Below are 18152 nucleotides of genomic sequence, written 5' to 3' on the forward strand. Positions count from 1 at the left end.
GTTTGTTTACTTCGTCCAGGTCTGCTGTTTCTTCTCCCGTGCACCATGAAGCTACTGAAGAATTCCTTAGCATGTCCACAGTCCATCTTCTAGTGTCCATAGCTCCCTACGGGAGCAGGCTGTTGGCATAAGACAATCCGTGGGGTGGGGCATCGTCACGCAGCTGGTGCCTGTGAGATGCCCTGGACAGCATTCAGGCATGAATGGAAAAGGCCAATGCAATAATCCAGTGGGAGTGGCACACTTGATTACAGTATGCCACCAGAGGCCTTCCGCCGGGTCAGCTCTGTTTGAAGACCTTGAACTGAAAGTAAAACATAATTGTGAGTAGTGTGAAATTACTGAGAATTATAAGTAAACAGTGTCAGTTACAAATCTGTCAGCTCAGCACGAGAACAATTGTGTGCCTGCTTTGGTTGGCCTAGTGAGGACTACCATAAGCAGGGGTATTCAAATTCTCCAATAGAATCCCAATACTTCTCTCTCTATCCCATACCCAATTCATGTATGGCATCTGACAGTCCTGGCCTTTCTGGTCAGCTACAGGGGTTCCACCTGGAAACAACAGGGTGAAATGTATTTAGGCAACAAAAAGCTTCAAGTTTGCAGCTTTTAACATGCTGGATAGCATTTTACTCTCCGTAATCATCATTTGCAAGCCTTAAATTTTGGCAGTGTCATTTATAAAATCCTCTACAATTTTTGAAAATAAAACCATCTGATCACTCACTGTGGCATTTCTATGCTATCAAAGGCCATATGAGGACAGGAAAATGTTGTTTGGTTGTTCAAACCAGGTCGGAGCTTAAAACCTGAGCGGTATCACTCGACACCGCTGCTTGATTGCAGATTTCTGAGCCTTAAATTCTGACTGTATTACACGTTAAATCACTCACTGAGGCTTTTATAAGCTATCGAAAGCTGTACGAGAACAGGAAAACGTCGTACGGTTGTTGCAACTTGATCGGAGCTTAAAACCTGAGGGGTATCATTTGTAACTGCTGCTTGACTGCAGGGTTTTGAGCGCTAAATTCTAAGTGTATTACACGTTAAATCACCCACTGAGGCTTTTATAAGCTATCGAAAGCTGTACGAGAACAGGAAAACGTCGTACGGTTGTTGCAACTTGATCGGAGCTTAAAACCTGAGGGGTATCATTCGTAACTGCTGCTTGACTGCAGGGTTTTGAGCGCTAAATTCTAAGTGTATTACACGTTAAATCACTCACTGAGGCTTTTATAAGCTATCGAAAGCTGCAAGAGAACAGGAAAACGTCGTTCGGTTGTTGCAACTTGATCGGAGCTTAAAACCTGAGGGGTATCATTCGTAACTGCTGTTGACTGCAGGGTTTTGAGCGCTAAATTCTAACTGTATCACACGTTAAATCACTCACTGAGGCTTGTATAAGCTATAGAAACTTGCACGAGAACAGGAAAACGTCGTTCGGCTGTTGTAATTTGGTCGGCGCTTAAAACCTGAGGGGTATCATTCGTAACTGCTACTTCACTGCAGGGGTTTGAGCCCTAAATTCTAACTGTATCACACGTTAAATCACTCACTGAGGCTATTTATAAGCTATCGAAGACTATATGAGAACAGATATACGTTTTTTGATTGTCCAAATTTGATCGGAGTATCATTCGGCACTGTTGCCTGTAAATCTTCCGAAATTGAACTTATTTAACGGATTTCACCACAGCTGAAACAGGGCGCGAATGTTTCACTAAAAATTCGGGAGTACAAACATCAAGGAACTAAAATTACTTACCTCCATGAAGCACAACACACACACGTCCACCTACGACAGCGCGAAACCGACGACTGAGAACAATTGATGTCTTCATGCGCTGACCAGGGCACTACATTCATAGCCACCGCCGCCGAGGCGTACGAACACAACGAATGATACCCCTCAGGATCTAGCGCCTCCCCTACAACAGCAGGTACCCGTCGGATTTGTGGTGTAGGCAATACAACGTATGCAACGTTCTCAAGGTAATAAGCGGCGAGTGTGAGCATGCCGTCTAGTAATTATTTTAGTGACAGTGGTATTCCACGGTTTAGGTTATGGACGACGTTGTTTATGGCACCTTGTAAGCGTCCGGCTAAACTCCTCCCTTGTTGCATGCTTTGACCTGCTTTTTTTTTTTTTTTTGCGGGTGCCATCTGGATTGACTTGAAGGCGCACAACCAACGCGTGGCGTCTTAAAGGCCATTTCGGTAACATTGTAATCTGAAAGATAATATGAGCCAGTTATGAAGTAGCATTCTTGTTTTAGTTGTCTTCGCAGCTAGGACATTGTGGTACCAAGCACTCATTTCAGCATAAAACTGCGCAAGTACAGGGTGTATGCTATAAGAAGTCAGTCACATTTTCGCGCGTGGCGCGATACCTGCTTGACAGACAGACTTCCGCTGCCGCAGAGTGAAGAAGTTACGGCAGAAAACCCTATAAAAAAATCGTGGATATCAGGCACTGCGTAACAAAATAGATACGGCCACGCAAACTTTCGTCTTCATGCATTTCCTATGCGCTATACCGACGTAAACACGCCAGTCTGTCGATAGTTGTTTGTAGCTTCCGCATGGGGCGCTAGTGACGTTGAATCCACATGTGTACGCTCCTGAACCATCAACTGGCGCACAGCAAGGCACAAAGGATATAAAATATGACAGAAACAAATGGAACACGAACAACTATAATAACAGGATTTATAGAGTCCAATGAAACTGTATAGAGACACAAAATGAATGAAATAAAAACGTTCGAAGGGCGGCTAAAAGTGTTGTTCTCGCAACAAACCGATCGCAAACAGACTGTCGTCTGCTAAGAGAAGAAGCAGAAATGTTTCGCTAGGAAGCGGCATACGAGCCGCAACATGTGCAGAAAACTTCTAAAACAAATCGTATCAAGCTTCGTTAAACGTAAATCTCAATGAGTACCACGGGTACGTACCGTGCATAACAGAAATATGCGCCCACATGAGTTTGTTTCGGATTCAACGTCACTAGCGCCCCATGCGGAAGCTACAAACAACTATCAACAAACTGGCGTGTTTACGACAGTATAGCGCATAGGAAATGCTTGAAGACGAAAGTTTGCGTGGCCGTATTTATTTTGTTACGCAGCGCCTGATATCGACGATTTTTTTGTAGGGTTTCCTGCCGTAACTTCTTCACTCTGCGGCAGCGGAAGTCTGTCTGTCAAGTAGGTATCACGCCACGCGCGGAAATGTGACTGACCTTTTATAGCATACACCCTGTATATCACTTCACCTAAAAGGGCTCTGTTGCTGCATGTCAGGGTAGTGTGAGTGTGGAAGTTTTCTTCATATACGCAGGTAAACTGCAGTGTAGTGAAGTTGAAAACATGTTTAAACTGAGCCTTGTCCGAATATTCGTTGCATTAAGCATGCATGATTTTGCATTGTTCTGTGTCTCATGTTACTTCAAAACACAAAAGAATAGCCAAAACATTCAAAGCAATGTTTATGGCATTTGTCACCACATACCAGGTAATTCCATCATCTCCAACTGTGCGAATCCTATCAGTGACTCACTGCAATTCACCTGTCAAAATTGTCACTGTAACTCTGTCGTGGTTTACTAAACACCAGTGTTACTAGTACCACTGCCAGTATTAATACCAGCATTACTTAAAGGTCAGCTCCGGAGATACCTTGACTTCTTGAAACTGTAACAATATTCTGGAAGCCCATATCGAACTGTGTCTGAAACCACCCTACACTTCCACAAAACATCCCCATATTTTAAATAATCGTAAATTAACAATTTCGAAACAGACATGGGGGCCGCCATTTTTATGAGTGCAGCTGTTCATGCAGTCTATACTGCCGACTTCAGTGATATCAGTGTTCTTCAAGACTTCCCTCCCTCTCTACGGAGCATACGGGAACAGGGTGTCGGAGCGAACCGAAAACCGGAAAAAAACGCTATTTTGGTGCGAACCGGAACGGAATCGAAACCGTATACGTTTTTTTCGCTCAGGAGGGAAATTGAAAAATATATTTAACGGTTTTCGGTCCAAGAAAAAACTTCGCCGGTTTGTACTACGGATAGGTGAATGAAACAGACATCGTGTGCTCTGAAGTCATGTCATGTATACTATACGAGGGTTACGATTACGGTGGAACGTATGTCGGTATACTATGACCCTTAGGCTCCCTTTGTAATGGATTATCGTTCGTGCACGCACACAGACTTAGAGGTACATGTGACTCTCTAGCAATGTGCCGTAGTGTTCGTTTTAATTTGATCCTCCCAAACTCTCCTCAACTAAACAGCGACCCAAGGGGGCTGCATAACGGCTTCTCTATCGGTAATGTCGCGCAACGCGTCCCTTGTTTGAGAGCAGCTGAGTTGAATACATTTACGTATACGCGAGGGCAAGCCCGTGCGAAATGGCAACTCTTTTGTGGACAGGACACGAAGAAGATAAAACAGAGCCGTCGAGCGCGTTTGTGAGTGAAAGTGTTCCTCGATTTGCGTCGTACTCGTGCGGTGGTGCTTGCTGGCTAGACAGTAGCAACAGACATTCGGATGGGACGCGATTGCTCCAACCCAGCAAGAAAGTACTTTACCTATGACATCACGACAAACAAGTCCGTTTGTAGCATGCGCTTCAAGATAGGAGAAAGCCCATTTGTACAGACAGTAACCTACAGGAACCAGGAGCTACCAATTTCACAGCTGTCTATTAATATTAAATACCATGTATGCGAATAAACGGGTTTACATTTTGTAACATTGATTTTTTTTGGGGGATGCAGCAGAAGCGGAACCGGTTAAAAACCGGTATGAACCGGTACTTTTTTGCTCCGGAGCAGAACCGGTACCGGTTCGTTTATGATGTAACCGGAACGAAAACCGGAATGAAAAACGTTTCGGTCCGACACTCTGTACGGGAATGTAGACAGGCGACGGTAGCAGGGAGCGTCTGCTCGATCGGCGTAGCCTTCTTGATCACATAGTTTTTTATTTGTGGGGTGATCTGCCAATGCCAAAACACGCTGTTGATACAACTTGTGCAGTTAGGATTCGTGCAATTATGCTGTCGCGTTCTGGCCAGCGGCAAACTGACTAAGAATGCAATGAACGTCACGTATATCGTCAACCGAACTGTGCTACGCCTACATACGAAAGATAATTTTATTCACATTGTAGGTATCTTTGATAAAGTAAGTCAATTCATTGCTTAATTGAACACTTCACTCTCTTATTGTTACGGCTCACTAGTGCTGCATCACTTGCGCATATCTTTCTCTCTCTCGAATACTTGGCGTTTGACGTTATAGGAACACACTTCTTGGCATTATAATCGGGTGAACGAGTTGTGTTTGGCATCGCCATGTTATCGTATACACACTGCAGGTACGTATGTAAGAATTAGGCATGAATGACAACCTCAGTGCAGATTCGCAATGAACGTATTTGCCGAAATTTTACACTGTCGAGAGAGCAACCACCAGATACAAGAACAATAAGATACTTACGTGAGGGCATACGTGGCTTATGAGAGCTGAAGAGTAGCACAAAAAGAAAGGAAGGGAAAAATAAACGAGAAAAAAAAACACTGCGCAGTACAAAGACACCGTGCAAGTGTAATTATCAGGGATATCTTCGCACCTTATTTCGGCTGGTTTACTTGTCCAGTGCAGCCATGAGCCATAACATTAATCAACCACTAAGAAAAAGAAGAGAAATGAAGATGATGAGTTGCTTCCGTACGTCATCTACACCAGTATTACATCTGGATCTGCATGCTGGCTTCAGTAGACGAGTTTCTTCTTGAATGAATGCACATCTCCACAGATTCCACAGATACTGTAATTTTACACGTAACTTTGAATAGACTATAATTTTATTGAATACACAGAGGTCATAAAACTACCTGACTCTCCCCCATAATCTCTTGCAATGGGTAAACAAGTACACTGCAAGACGGACAAAATACAGGTGCAGTTGAGGTGTTCTGTGGTAACTCTTACGTGCAGAATGAGGTCATTCCCCACAAACCAGTGAAAGGGGTTGCAACATCATCATCCCACATGAACATAAAAGCTTCTTTGTACCAATGTGTTTTACAAACCAAGGTGGGAATAGTGTGTAGAAAATGGGCACCTAGAATAGCAAAACTCAAGCAGCTCTGATGTCACAGACCTTAGGGCTATCAGTGGAATTTGCTGTAGCTCTGAGGTCTTTGACATCCGCGCTTTAGTCGGGTGTCTGTTCGAGAGCTTTTTTCTCACGAAGTATGACGCATAAAAGAAAGGATTGATCAGCATTATGGAGCGCAATGCATGATGCTCCCATGATGTAACAAACCACATCCATACCTGCCAACTCTCCCGATTCATCCGGGAGACTCCCGGATTCAGACATGTTTGTACGATTGTATGACAGAGAGGCAAATCTCCCGGAAAATGCAGTTTCCCCCTCTATATCTCAAACTCCTACTTTTTCTCTGGACACACAGAAGAAAGCGTCAATCCAGTACCAGCCCAATTGCCATCGGCATCGCTGCCACTTCTCAGAGCCTCTATGTTACGGAGTTCAGGGGTTCTGCTCATGGCTCTAGTTCTAGCACTTCTAGTTTCCGGGTATTTCCTCCATATTTTCGGGCTACAAAGGTGCCTTTGCAGTGTTTCTGCCTTGCGTATTGCACATCATGGCTCAGTGTAACCGCAACAAGTATCTACACGTGTTTCTGAAGCAATACATGGATGAACTGGGACACGTGATCGCGCCCAGGAAGGGCACCATGTGTTCTGTACAGTTTATGGTTGCGACACCAGCATTCCGCGGGAAGGGTGGACCGATCGATATATCTGACCACAGCGATGTATACTGTGACCGATGGTTCTGACGTATTATGCAAACTACTTTTTTAATGACTCGTTAACCCATCACTTGATCAACAACTATTACGTTTAAGCTCTCCTGGGAAGTCCAGATGGGCTTTTGAATTTCAGACACATTACTGAGGTAGTGCTGAACGAGTAGTGTTGAATGTGAGGGCAGTTCAGCATCGCAAAGAGAGCAGAGACATAGTTTGGTGTCTTCACGTTCTGTTCAGAAATTGTCATAGCCTTGTCACAACTTGACACCCAGCTAGTTTCTTGGAGAGGGCAAAGACCTTTGCTGCAAAACTTGTGCGCAATGAGCCTGCTGGGGTGAAGTGTGCTCCTGTTACATATGCAAATAAAAGCTATAATAAGCTAAAATAAAATATGCTGAACATGGGCTTTGTCAATAAATGAACGCTTTATTGCGGCACTCGCGATACAAATGGTCGACACATGAGATCACACTGCATTAAGGGACTTGCAGACACGCTTATCGGAAAAAATCAGTTATCCTCTGTTGCTTCGCAGTGATCGCGTTAGCTACAATGAAATCGCCGACCTTATCGACGCAACGGAAGGCATCGCAAATATCTGCCGGTGACGCCATCGGATGTCCTAATACAAAGTCCTTCAACGCTTGCACCATATCGAGGGCATCTTCGTTCTTCATTCGAGGTTGCTGCTCGTTTTCGTCGTCATCTTCCTCGCTGTCTCGGTGGCTTCTGCGGCACTCGAGGTTACACCCGCGATGATCTCGTTGTCCGTCAGTTCAGACGCCACCATGAGGCCGTCGTCTGCCGAAACAAAATCCTCGAACGTGACACCGTCGACGTTCAAATGCCTCCACACATCCATTCGAACGTGCTCCTGACTTTCTTCTTCGAGAGGTGCCACCGGCGGTACAGTCGGTACGCGCAAACCCAGCTTTAGCGAAGCAGTTCCTCACTGTGACTCTGCTCACATCATTCCATGCCCGATAGAGCATCTCGATTGCAGTTCTCACAGTTAATGTCCTGGGAGCTCGTTTCTGGTCTGTGTCGAACACCAGCCTCGAAACCAGTCGTTTCCGAAACATGCTCTTCAGGGACCAAATGATACCCTGATCTAGGGGCTGCATTACCGAGGTCGTATTCGGCGGGAGGAATAACTGTCGGACAGACTGCAGTGGCGTTGCTATTTTGTGGGCCGAGCAATTATCCAGAACTAGAAGCAGTTGCCTGCCTTGCTGCTGCATGTCGCTGTCCAGGGCCATTACCCACTGTTCGAAAAGCTTCGTTGTGACCCATGCCTTTCCATTCACAAAGTACTCCACCGGCAGACGCTGGATACCCTTAAAACAGCGTGGCTTCTTGGACTTCCCGATGACCACCAGCTTTCACTTGTCAGAACCGTCCATGTTCGTGGCACACAAAACCGTCAGCCTGTCTTTGCTGCGTTTCCCACCGTGACACGACTCTCCTTTCATTGCTAGCGATCGCTCGGGGAGCAACTTGAACACTCCGGTCTCGTCGGCGTTATAAATGTCCCTTTCCTCCTATTCTCGCAGCAAGTGCGCAACACTGTCCAACCACCGTTCACAACTCTCTTGGCCGACGGCAGACGATTCACCCGCAGTCACATAGCACGTAATTTCGTGGCGACACTTAAATCTGTGCAACCAGCCAGAGCTTGCAGTGAAATCATCTTCTTTGTGGCCAAGGAGAAACGTGAAGTCCATTGCGTTTCTTTGCAAGAGGGCACCTGAGACTGGCAGATTTCTTGCTCTGACATCTTTGAACAATTCAAGGAGGGCCTCTTCAACATCGGTAAAAGAACATTTCCGCACACGTTTTCCGACTGCTTGTCACTGCTTGCGCCTGGTAACTGTTCTCGGTGTTCTCACAGGTCTTGAGAATCGTCGAAAGAGTGCTTGCAGGAATTCCGTACTTCTCTGCGACGTCCTTCTTCCGCTTGCCACTGTCAACTTCTCAAAAATTGTCGATCTTCATGTCCAAGGATAGGGCTTTTCGTTTTCTTGACATCGCCAAGCTTGGAGACACGATGTGAAGGCAAACAGTATAGCACGTGGTCGTGGAGAACACAACCGAAACGCACGCGCAAATGTTGGAATGTCAACAGGCTGAGGGTGAGGGTACGCCTTTCGAGAGCGAGGGCGAAGCCGAAAGGGTAGGAACGCGCAGCCAATAAGGTCATTGCCAGTTCGTTGGCCTCACACGCGTCCTTTTTCTCTCCTCTCTTGACCTAGGAACTAATCCGCCGAAGAGCTTCGGGAGAAGAGGCTTTGTTTGTTGCTTATCGCACCATAAATTCTTCGGGAGTGGAAGCGAAGTCGCTTCGTTGTAACTGAAAATTCTGAGGAACCTTGGAGGCTTGCTTCGTTATAAAAACGGGATTACCATAGAAACAAAATGCGACCAACCAAACTTAAATCAAACTTCGTAATAACCGAAAATTCGTAGTATCAGAGTTCTTTGTAATGAGGTTCGACTGTAATCTGTGGTAGTGAGTTTCCTCCGGAGCTGACCTTTAACGCAGCTTCACTGTGCGGAGCGGGAGGTGAGACACTTTTGCATCACTTAGCTGAAATAAAGGGAGAGAAGGCCTAGGCTATCCCACTTGTGCTACTGGGTTGCCCGCCGTTAGCGGAGAACGATGTTGTTTTGAGCTGTGGTTATCAACATGTTTTTCTTTCTATCACTCAACATTACAGCATGACGTTACAAGTATGTCGGTCCGTAAATAGTTTTTCCGCATGTGAGATACTGAGCATTTAGTACCCTGAGGCCGGAGTCACACTGGTTATACATTATACAGTCGAACCTCGATATAACGAAACCCACGGGGACTGCAATTTCTTTTGTTGTATCGAGCATTTCATTGTACCGAATTGAAGGTCACGGATCGCGACCTTTGCGAGGGCATGCGCTGTACATAAGCGTCCATAACTCCCGCTACGATGCGGAAAAGATTTTTGTTAAAAATGACAACAACGACAAATACAGCGCCAAAGTGCACCTACGGTATTTTATTCTTGCGTGAAATAGCCGGTTATACGCGTCTGCGTCGTGCCTAGAAGACGCGGTGTCGCGCATTGTTCGTACGCCACCGAAGCCTCCGCAGCTTTTTCCATATCGTGTTGCGATCTCCCGCAAACCTTCTACGTCTATGACAGTGCGTTTTCCGTAAGGCTCTCCGTTGCTACGGCATGTTTCCCCGTCAAGAAAATCATCTAGGCTGATTTCGTCACTTACGCCGCCACGCGAACGAAGCGTTTCTCACGCGCGCGATGGCGCCTTACGTCTCGTGCTCTTTTTACTTGGCTGCAACCGAACAGTTCAAAACAAGCGCGAAAAGGAGAAGCCTCGGAAGAAAATCCTTAACCTTCCAATGACTCAGATTTCCTTTTGTAGGCACCAGATTCCTCCCGACCCTAGGGAGCCTCCGTGTGCGTCCGAGGGAGAAGCCGCAGCAACCCATGGAGGCTCCCTACCCGACCCTAATCGCACGTGCCATCTTTCGCCGCGGGAACAGGACGCTACTTGCTCCCTTTGTTTTGTTGTTGTTGTTGTTGATTAAGGGGTAGGGAATGTTAGCCATCCTGGGGGAGGCTTGCTATCCATTTTCTATCCAATTTTTGCTATTCAATTTTCATGACCCTAAAGTCGGCTTTGGGGTCATAAACCTTATCTCGTTCTTTCGCTGTATCGGGGCGGCGGATAAAAAGTGTTTCGTTGTAGCGGGAGTTAAAATACATTGATCTCTATGGCCCTCTGCCGGGGAATCCAAATTATTTTGCTCTATCGTGAATTTCGTTATATCGCGTTTCGTTGTAACGAGGTTTGACTGTATATTATACACGAACATCCCGTTATACATGTATGACGAACATGTATAAGAAACATTCCTTAAACATGTATGATCATACAGTGCTGGTCACACTGCTTATACACCGGCAAAACATGTTTTAAAACACACGTGTATAACCAGTGTGACCGTGCCGTCATACAAGCAAGCGCTCTGACTATGTTTAACAACATGTTGTCAAACACACGACGATGTATTTGGGCACTGCCGAAAAACGGTGATGGACAAGTTGGATAAACGGGCGTATTCGCCACGACAGTTTTCGTTCGCACGAGTCAGTGTCAACGACATCGTGATGCGCGTGAGTTATTTTGCACGAGTAAGTTGTAAGTCAGAGACAGCGACATTGTGTTGCACGTACGTTCAAAATAGTGAGCTCATTGCCTGCACACATGGAGCATGAGACATCGAAAATACGCAAGTGCAGCCCCGTCTTCGTCGTCTTCGTACATTTTAAATTGCGACGTCGGCGAATGGAAAGTATAGAAACTCCTCGGTTGGTTACTGTTACACTGACGTGTGCCATACATCAGGGTTTAAGCGACTCCCACTGTTCCTCCAGTTATATTGTATAACCAGTGTGACCGATGTTTGAGCAACACATGAACGAGACCATGCATAATCATACCATCGTTTGGACCAAACGATGTTGTCAAACAAGAATTGTATAACCAGTGTAATTAAGGCAATAATTAAGGCAAATAATTAAGGCAACTCTGAAATACCGCAGTAAAAGAAATGGGAGGCTTTTTGTGCATGTGGCTCACAGAGATACACTGCCACATATCGGCCCATGAAAAATTACGTGCCAGGCAAACGGAATGCATTCTGTACAGGTAATCATCACATGTCATTACAAACATCAACATACAGCTGATAATAATTATGGCTTCCTTTCCAGAAAGTTCACCTTTTTATGGTTTCATTGTGCTGGAAGCTAAATAGTAAAAGGTATTGTGATACATTGGTACAGCAGGAAAGAAACTGGAATTATACAAAGATCACGTACAGCATATTGTAATTTTCTGGTGACACGTTTTTGCTTTCGCATGAGTATTCATACCACCACATGGTCAGAGTTTCCTTTCACTGACCTTATGTTATTTGCATATTTCACCAATGAAGCGGTGACGCCTGTGCTGTGCTGCATTGACCCGTTACATATTTGTAGTGCAGTTGTCAAGTATGTTGAAGGCTTCAGATGTGTGCCTTTGGAGGTGCCGCCTGCTTCGCTCACGTCAGTGAGGCGACGATAGAAATCTTTCCGGGAAGTTACTCAGTGTTGTGGCCTGCTGACCATCTTCAAGTGCACGTCACCGTGCATTTGTCTACAGTGAATTACATGGTACATCACGCAAGCTTTGGGCAAGCAACATGGCATTGCAGCTTTGATATGTGCAGGTTAGTAACCCATTTGTATTATTTGTTGTCCCTGGTTATTAAAGGAACAATGGAAGAGAATGCTTCATAGGGAGCATGTGGTCCGTGAGATTTGTACTACAACAGAGCCTCAGGTGGTCGATTACATTCATAATGTCCATAATATCATGCCTGTAGAGGTGGACATTGCAGCACGAGGAGCTACAACAATTTATTTGTATAACTTTTGTCCCAAAGAATATGTACACCTGCCAGTCTCCGTTTTCTATTGCATATTGTTATTGATCCACAAAGATGATAGTTGTGAGATTCCTTCCCTTAATTCCACCAGGATTCCCTGGCCCAACCTGTTAAGCATTAAGCTACCTCGAGAGCATGATCACAACAGGGATGGAGCAATACACTTTTATTGATTGCATGAACTGATGTTCCTTGTGTCACCGGTGTCTCCAGCCTGTGCTTTGCCAGTAGCTGCATCCCGTTTTTAATCATTTCGTGGGAGGGGATAGCAACCAATCCCTGCTGATAACATAAGCCCCCACCCAAGACCCAAACGCAGACAGTGGAGCCTATGGTAAGCACTACACAAGATGAAATAAATTACATGCCTCTCGGGTTTGAATAGGCTTTGGTTTCGTTGCAAGTTTGATGCACAGAGTTGCTTGGCTATTTCCATGAATGTGTACCACACTATATGCCGCAAAAACGGATGGATAGTTGTAGTCCTGCAGTGCTCAGTGATGGCATGCTTTATACAGCTATACGCTCAATTATTGTATTGTTCCTACGAGGGGTGTTCAAGTCAAACCAGGACTTTGTCTTCTGAGTGTACAAATGGCTCGTGCTACTTCTTTTTCATCATTTTCACATGCGACAGGATTCTGCGTTCACCACATGGTGGTCCAAAGTTTGTGCAAAGCAGAAGACACGTGCTGGACAAGATGGCCGACAACGAGGTGAGCGCGCACATCGAACAGCAAATTGTCATGAAGTTTCCCGTGAATTAAGGCGTAAAGTCATCTGAAATTCACAGAAGACTTTAGGCTCAGTATGGCCACAATACACTTATCCGCAGCAAAGCGTTTGAGTGGTGTAAACGGTTCCGAGACGGCCGTACATTAGTGCAGGACGACCCCGCCCGGGCAGGTCAAACTGGTTCGAAAGACTGACCTTTCTGTGGGAACGTGGAACACTATCATTCATGAACACCTCCAGGGAAAGTTAGTGCCCGTTCGGTCCCGAGGCAGCTCTCCGTGTTTGACCGGCAGAGAAGACTGGAAATCTCCCAAGAGCTAAGGTACCGTTTCGACACTGAAGGACAGCTGTTCCTTGATTGGATCATCATGTGCGATGAAACATGGGTGCACCATTTCACTCCTGAGTCTAAACGCACATCAAAACAGAGGAAGCATCCGGGCTCGCCAGCACCCAAGAAGTTCCGAAGCAACCCGTCTGCGGGTAAGGTCATGGCCACGGTTTTCTGGCACAAGGCTGGTGTTGTTCATGTTGATTTTCTGCCCAGTGGTACCACCATCAATAGTGCATATTACTGCCAGGTTCTCAGGGATGTGCATAAGGTGCTGAAGCAAAAGTGGCCGGGCCTCATCAAAAAAGGAGTCCTTCTCCTACAGGACAATGCACGCCCGCATAATGCGCATCACATGACACGCACCTTAGAGGAACTTGGCTAAGAGTTGCTGCCACATCCCCCTTACAGTCCAGACCTCGCCCTCAGCGATTTCCATCTCTTCAGGCCACTCAAGGCGTTCCTTGGGGGCCGCCACTTCAGCTGCGACGATGAGGTCAAGAATGCGGTCCGATCATGGCTGCTATGCGCCGGTAAGGATTTCTACGCTACTGGCATCCAAGCCCTCGTGAAACGCTGGGACAAGCGCATTAGTGCAGCTGGAGATTACGTTGAAAAATAAAACTAATTTCTCGCCTGTAAGTTCAGTTTACTCTTGCGAAAAATGAAAAGTCCCGGTTTGACTTGAACACCCCTCGTATATTGTAGGAAGGGAGTTGCCTCAGGACAGAAGCCGCCGATATTTCGAACAGATTGTATTATTTATAACTGGGGTTCTTCGTTTTCGGGTTAAACCCGATTTTCCACGATAGTTCCTCCCGAACAAGTTTTCAATAATTCAGGTAAAACTCGATATGTCCCCGAAATCCATACGGTTCTTCAACTTGGTGTTCTAAGTAAACTGTCGGAAAAGGGAACCGTAATATCAGCAAAGTTATTTGTGACAACCTATTTGTCCTTCTTCCTTCCCCTCCTGCAGGAGAAAGAAGACAAACTTTTATGGAGCATGGACAAGTGTTTAAATACCACGGTCATTCACTGCCCCGGTTCCGAGCGGAAATATAAAGATTGTTTTTTTGTCCCAGTGTCACAGCAGTGGCTTGTTTCATATGCCTTTCATTTTACCCGAAAGTTCCCCAATGACAGATCAAACAGAGATTGTAGTGCCCGATTTCTCCCAGTGTTCTCGTGTGTAAATAGCACCCAATTTTTCACCCCCGAATTTGAGAAATCATAAAATGAAAACGATGAACCTTATGTGTAACTCGTCTTTGTAATGACTTTGAGTGTAAGCAGGATTAGTTCCAGTCGCTGAGATGTCTAAAATTTAGAGCTGCGCAAACATTCAAAATTTCGAATTAGAAACGAATATCTGATTCTATTGGCAACCTATTTTCTGTATTCAGAATTTTTTCAGTAGTACTGGTGTGAGGTATCGCTTCTGCCATTCTGCAAGTATGCTTCACCTTATTACATCCAAGAGTTAGATCAATCCCTCTTCACATTACTGCCAGTTTTCATTTGGTGTACGGCTCCATTCTGCAAGTCTGCTTCACCTCATTATATTTGAGTGTTGACACTGTTTACAATGCTGTCAGTGATGTGATTCTTGCACCAAGCTGTGCCAAGGGCCAACTCTGCTACTTGTGAGACATTTTCGCAAAATATCAGGAATCTGCGTCAAACATCCGCTAGCACAGTTAAAAGCGAAGGCAAGCCTCCAGCTGAGCCACTCTCGTCGTTCAGCGCATGGCTACTCAACGTGCAGTGCAAGTCATGGCAGGACAGTAGCCGCGTCTCCTAGTTGCACAGTTTTGCTTCTGTTGTGCATGTGCCAAGCTGATATCCAGGAACCCCTATCCTGACATGCATTGTTTGAAGGATGAAACTCTTTTGAGTTTGTTGCTTGTTTGTTGCGACCAGGCATTCAGGGATGGATAACAGTAGTGGTAACGAAAACAAAAATGGTATATTACCGAAATTGGAGATGGTAATGATATAATGGAAACTCATACCACGGTCCTCCATTACCAGAAATGGAAGCGAAAATTATCGTCCGGTATTGAATTTGGGTAATGGCTACTCCTGTTGTGCAATGACATTTGAGTGACGTTCCATTTACTGTTATGTTTTGATGACTCCATTCCCTGTAGTGCTCGAAATACTACACGTGAGGATGGAAACAAAGCACAATACTGAATCTTGAGGGTGTGTCCTTCGCTTACTTCGTCCTAGTCCTCATAACTCCATGACGTGAACAGCTGACTACACTCCGCCATAGCACGACGATGACAGCCTACGATTTTTAGACCTTTATTGTTTACTTTTTCAATTTCACCATGGCTATGGCAGTATTATTTACTACAGAGTGTCCACTTATGAATGCTGATTCCTGGCTTCAGCACCTCTTTCCTCTGAGTTAGTTTGAAGCCGTAGAAATGATACGTGGACCTTGAATTTGAGCCACACTGGGATTCGTTAAACTAGAAATTATTTACATTGGGTACAACAGCATTCCGACTGAGGATTCTGGCAAATTTCGTTCATCTGAATAGTTTAAGTGACGTTCGTTCAAGTGGTGTTTCATCTCTGTAACCCTTTAAGCATGTTTGAAGTGTGACACTTTGTACTGTATTTCTACCAAACGCCGTTTCGAGGCAATTTACCCATCATTGTTCATTACTGATCCTGATTTTTGCTTGCAGTGGACTCTGGCAAAGTTTATGGACTTCTGAAGTGACTGCTATTTGTGCGTGAGCCCTTGACTTGAAGTGAGCCCTTGAGAGCATGGCTACTGCGACACTTTTCGGTTGCTGGGATGCACTGAGGTGCACAGGAAGATGCAAGTAACTTAACCTCAAGGTAAGTGACTAAAGACCCAGGTAAGTGAACTCTTTTTGTGGTACTTTACAGATGTATGGCTGTACAGTAGTGTATTCACTGCATAATCTCAGTTCACACTGTTGAGTATGAACTACAATGCATGTGCGTGTGCACTGTGCAAGCGTGCATGCAATACATGTAGACAGGCTTACATGGCAAACTAGTCTGTTGGATCCAGACTTTAATACAGTACTGGGGACGTTTAATGAGATGTGCGAAATCTGACATGAAGAACAGATGGTTGTCAGCATCAGTGGGATGTTGGGCCTCACAGCTAAATGACTGTCCAATTACCTAGACCCCATTTATCTTCAATGTCTTTCTGCTACATCTGGCGACAACTCGTATAAGGACTTCTACAAGCAAACTTGTCTTCCCAGTTACTATTGCTACCTCTATTACTACCGTATTTACTCGTGTAAGGCCCACACTTTTTTTCGGAATTTTGAGGAGGTGCAGGTCTTACACGAAACAGGCTCGTCAGAACCGCAACTTCGCCATGGTGGCTAATCAGAGTAACATAGTAATAACTCGTAATAACGCTGTAATAACTCGTGAAGCAAACATTTATTTACCAATGATCGCAGATCTTAATAATTGTCTTCGTCATCATCATCTTCGCTCGCGGTATCACTTGCGCTCTCATCGTTCGCGTCAACCCAGAGTTGGTCGTCTTCGGTGCCGTCCATGTTGTTGGAGATTCCAGTCACCTTGAAGCTCTTTACGATGGTGGCGAATGACACGGAACGCCACACACTCAAGATCGTACTAAGAAGGTCGTACTCGTGCTCCCTCCGCAGTGAATTCACGAAGCGATGGAACTTTAGCAGTTGTTCCTCATACTCGCAAGGAAGCCTTTGGCACAAAGTTGTTCTACGTCGGATGCTGAGGCCACGCCGTTTCATAAGCCATTCCAGCCAACCTCGGCTTGCTTTAAATTGTACATGCGGAATGTCCATGTGACGGGCGATGGCGAGGGCTTTTACGCGCATCATTTCGGTTTATACCGCAAAGCCATTGTTCCTCCTCGTACTCACGTAGTCCACAAGTTGTGCTTCGAGTGTTGGGAACTTGCACTGTTTTCCACGGAACGCTTTTCGGTTGCGGCTGGTCCCGGCGAGCTGTTCTTTCTGACATATCCATGAACGCACACACTTCTCGTCGACGCCAAATTCCCGTCCAGCTGCACGCTTGCCGTGCTCTTCAGCATACTGGACGACTCTTAGCTTGAATGCTGCAGTGTACGCATTTAGACGCTTCCCCCATGATGCAAACTGACGATCCGAAACTGCGGGAAATGCGCGACAGAGCTCATGTGGGAACGGCGTTGTCTAGTGTCTGCAAATGGATGGAGAGTGGTAGGCGGCGGGGTGGGTGGCAGTGGCGCCCCCTTTTTGCTTTGTTCTTTTTTTTTTTTTCAAATTTTTAGCTCGAAAGTGGGGGGTGCGGGCCTTACACGAGTAAATACGGTACTTTAGCAAGGGCCCAGCAGGGTGTTGTTGCGATCCTACATCCGAATCGTTTGATGTTTTAAGGGGGGGACGCAGGTTTCGACACCAGCTTTTTTACTTTTTGGAAGATTTTGATAAAAATCTGTGCAAATGTTCATTATGGCTCTGTAATAACTATATCCAAATTTCAAGGTGATAATTCAAGTGGTTCTTTTATGAATTTTTTCATCTCCTCGTTCTCGTGGAGAGGCTGGACAAGTAGAAAATTGTGATAGAGGTGTGCTTCAACTTGTCATGCATTCCGAAATGTATGCTTCACATTGCGACAGTCTGCTTTTTTCAGATTTCCAGCATAGCAATTCTGTCTCATTTTTTCTTCACATAGTCGTTACAGGTAAACCT

At 45.4% G+C, this 18152-nt stretch overlaps 1 long non-coding RNA gene across 2 annotated transcripts; it reads left to right on the top strand.

Moving 5' to 3' along the window:
• The first annotated feature begins 1941 nt into the window (after positions 1 to 1941).
• Positions 1942 to 16272, top strand: LOC135367580 (uncharacterized). 2 transcript variants are annotated; one of them, XR_010414493.1, is made up of 3 exons: positions 1942 to 1995; positions 11902 to 12131; positions 16122 to 16272. It is a non-coding gene; the product is annotated as an uncharacterized LOC135367580 (long non-coding RNA). The 2 variants fall into 2 exon arrangements; XR_010414494.1 differs by lacking the exon at positions 1942 to 1995 and adding an exon at positions 3067 to 3208.
• Positions 16273 to 18152: the final 1880 nt, after the last annotated feature.

This window comes from Ornithodoros turicata, chromosome 1 (genome assembly GCF_037126465.1).
Source record: "Ornithodoros turicata isolate Travis chromosome 1, ASM3712646v1, whole genome shotgun sequence".
In the NCBI taxonomy this organism is placed as follows: Eukaryota; Metazoa; Arthropoda; class Arachnida; order Ixodida; family Argasidae; genus Ornithodoros; species Ornithodoros turicata.